Here is a 3,994-nt window from a genome sequence, read left to right as displayed (position 1 = left end):
TCTGGCCATCTCTCTTTTTCTTATGGAACCATTTGCATTTTACGTGATTTTGCTGGATTTCACTCTTCATCTTGCTATTTATTCTTCACTTGTCCCAAGTGCTGCGTGTTTTACTTTTCTTCCTCCTCCCTCTTTTAGGTCATGGTTCCGGGTTGCCCCCTCCTTTGGCTTCTTAGTGGTTGCTTTAGCTTACAGGAATCAGCTTTGCCTTAGCCCAATCCTTTCCGAGTTTTCAGATCCAGATTTCTCCTTAGGGTTCTTTTCCTTTTGTCTGAGGACTTTCTTAGCATTTCCTGTTGTGCAGCTCCAGTACTGATAGGTCATTCAGATTTTTTGTTTTTCCTAGGTTTTTGTTTCCTTTTCTTTTTCTTTGGTGCTAGAGATCAAACCTAGCATCTGACTAATACAGACCAAGTGTGTACCACTGAACTGTATCCATCCCTATTTATCTTATGTATGTTAGAAAACATCTGTATTTTGAGAAAATATGTTTTTTGGGGTGGAGAATTATGAGGTGATTCTTTTCCTATCAGCACATTTCAGATATCACTTGGCTGTTTCTGACTCATGTTGTGACTGACATGTCTGCAGTTAGCCCCTTTATGTGTGAGATCTCTTTTCTCTGGCTATTTTGAGATTTTTTTCTTTGATTTGATGAGGAGATTTGATATTGATTTCTTGTCTCTTGTGTTTTCATTTGCTAAGCTGTTAGGGGTGAGTTTTGTAGTGTTGCCAAACTTTGCATTATTTAGAATGTTTTTCCTGACACCTATGGTGCCAGATCTCCCCACCACACTGTGAGCAGTAGTCCTACAAGCTGCTTATGGTGTTGTACACCTGAATTTGGTTGGCTGATAAGCCAGACAATTGATTGAGTCAACCAGTTGGAGACCAGCCTAGGCAAAGTAGTGGGACCCCAATGTTCAGTAGCACAGATATGTGGTTGAGTCTCTCTCTGTTTTATTTCATATGACTTCTGCTGCTGTGTCCCTGGTACCTTATATCTATGCCTTTGTCACTGGATTTCTTGTTTCCTTGCCTCATGTTTTATAGAGACTGCATTATTTTAAAGTATATGTGTGTAATTTTAAGGTTTCCTATTTGACATGCCATGCCCCATTCTGGAATCTCTGCGTTGCATTGATCTGTTTGTTGCTGTCACACAACACTTGCATGACTGTGATTATATTATTAGGGTTATTTCATTAATAATGGATATAATGCTTAGGAGCCAAAGGGTTGGGCTGAGATATTGTGTTTCCTTTTTCATCACTGGTTAATTCAGCTTCCCCAGCTCTGCTGATGTTCTGTTACTGGCTTGAAATGCATCAGCCTCGAGCTCTGATCGTTTGCAGGATTTCTTGCTGCTTTCTACCTTCACCCCTGTGCTTTCAGGATATACTTACTTTCATTTCAGTTAATCTTGGGATGATTCCTCCTTTGGGGACATAGTACCTGCAGTACTTCACAGAGATTATAGAATTTTTCTAAATCATTGAAGCCTTAAAAGGAAAAACCAACATAAAATTAAACGTAAAATAAAAATTGTGTTACTACATTCACTATTGCTGTATTCCAGTGACTTTATATTAATTTGTCTCTTCCAAGTGAGTGTGGACCCTAGTCTTTTAACAACCACATCTTACCTTATTAACCAGAATTGCATTGTTTTTGAGAACAAATTGCCTCACTGTATTGAGTGGGAATCGCCAGGAGCTGATTCCTCCTATACCCCGTACCCTGGAAAGCAGACATGCTTGTGACCAGTGTTGGAATGATCCAGATCCTTGCTGCCATTCCCACCTTGTAGGACTTGGAGCTGGATGTTCTCCCTGTGTGCATAGGAAGAAGTGCATGTTGACATGAGGAGATTCAGGAATTTACATTTTCCAAGTTAGCCCAGCAACCTGTTGCAGCTGATTTTCCTATAAAATTTAGGTTCTAACAGCCACTGGGATATTCTGCTACTCGTGAGTAAAATTATCCCTTAAAATGCTCGTTTGTTCTGAGGGGGGACATTTGGAAGTTATTGGTTCACAAGGATGCTGACTCGATCAGTGAGTCCCATTCATGATTAGAATATATTTAGTAGAAAGAATCCTGGTAAGGTCTCTGCATGTTATGGTCTATGTTGCTGTCATGTGCACAGTCCTCCTACTCAAAGTTGTTATTGATAACAAGCTTTATCATTAGTAATTTTTAAATCTTCATTTTTAGATGTTGGTATTGCCATGATTTGGTTGCAGTATGGGGAGGTGATATAAAGAGGAGGTAGATCCTAACTGAAGGGTGTGCATCATGGGGCATGACTGTAGGGATAACATCAGGTCCCTTGGTTCCCAGGATGAGGGGTCTGCGAATTTAGGCATTATATATGCTCCCCCACCCCTTCCTTACCCTCTGGCTCTTTCTCTCTTTTTATATTTCCTGTCTGCCATGAGATAAATCACTTCCCTGTGGCACGTCATCTCCACTATGAAGTTCAGTGTCACCACCACCCAGAAACGACAGAGCCAGTGGCCATGGACTGAAACCTCTAAATCTGTGAGCCTAAGTACGGCTTTTGTCCTTTACATTGATTTGCTCATGTATTTTATCATAGTGATCACACCCTAACAGCACTATCCAAACCAATGGATGAGCTAAAAAGCAAGCTACACAGTGACCTAGTGCATACACACAAATTTCTACAATAGCTTCACGTGTTCACTTAATGTTTTTAATTCACACTGATATTTCTTTTTTATATGTAGTTTTTTTGGTGCCTATTTTTATGTAACACAGTGTTTCAGTATACTGTTTTCATACATGTGTAAAACCTGTTTTGATCATATCCATTTTCCCTGTTGCCCTTCCTCACCCCCTTTCACTCCACTTGTTCCAGTCTTCTTGCATCATAGTTTCCCTTCTTCTCTGCCATTGATTTATGATTGCACATTTTAGGTAGAAACATGGAATACTTTTCTTAGGCTAGTTTATGTCACTTGGCATGTTGATCTACAGTGCTACTAATTTTCCTAAAATGATATAATAAATTTTAAATTTATTTCCAGATATTACTACATTGTGTATATGCAGTACATTATCCTTTTATCCATTCGTGGGAACCTAGCCTGGTTCCAATTTATGGGCATTGTGACTTGTATCACAATAAACATGACTCTGCAATTATCCCTGTAAGATTACAATAAAAGTTAATATGAAGGAGTCTCTATATCAGTGATGATGAAACTTTTAGTGCTTTCAGTGATACAAACAGCCCACTGCAACACGCGTGCCATAGCTTCACCATCACTGCCCTATACAATCGCTGTGCAGGTACACAATAGAGTGGCTGATTTAATTCCTGTGGGTGTACATTGGGGACTGCTAGAGTTGGCTCATTTGGTCACATTTTAGGTTTTTGAGGAACTTTTATACAAATTTTCATAGTGGCTACACTAGCTCACATTCCTTCAGCAGTGTAAGCATATATTATTTTATATGTTGTTAATGAGATCCATCCTAAGTAGGGTGGGATTGAATCTCAATGTATATTTGCATTTACCTGCTGGCTAAAGGTATTGAACATTTTTTCCCATATGCACTGGCTATTTGTAATTCTTTTGAGAAGTGTCTCTTCCATTCATTTGCCTATTCATTGATTGGGCCTTTTGGGTTTGTGATGTAAAGATTTTATAAATGTTCTTTGTATATTGTAAATATTATGCCCTGTTGGGAGAGTAGCTTGCAAAAGTTTTCTTACAATCCATACTCTGTGTCTTTATTATCCTGTTTTGTTTTGCGGAAATTTTAAATTTAATGTTGTCCTACTTGCTGATCAATTCTTTCTTGAGCCAGTGGAATCATATTCAGGAAGTTTTTCCCTGTGCCTTTATTTCTTTTCTGTGTTTCTTCTAGTTCTCTCAGAGTTCCAGGTCTTATACCTAGAGGTTAGGTCCATTGTGAATTTATTTTGTACAAAGTGTGAATTTATTTTTGTACAACTAGGGAT

The sequence above is a fragment of the Chinchilla lanigera genome, unplaced genomic scaffold (assembly GCF_000276665.1).
Source record: "Chinchilla lanigera isolate Chin_1 unplaced genomic scaffold, ChiLan1.0 scaffold00044, whole genome shotgun sequence".
In the NCBI taxonomy this organism is placed as follows: domain Eukaryota; kingdom Metazoa; phylum Chordata; class Mammalia; order Rodentia; family Chinchillidae; genus Chinchilla; species Chinchilla lanigera.
The sequence above is the reverse complement of the archived record's forward strand: the minus strand, read 5'-3'. Positions refer to the sequence as shown.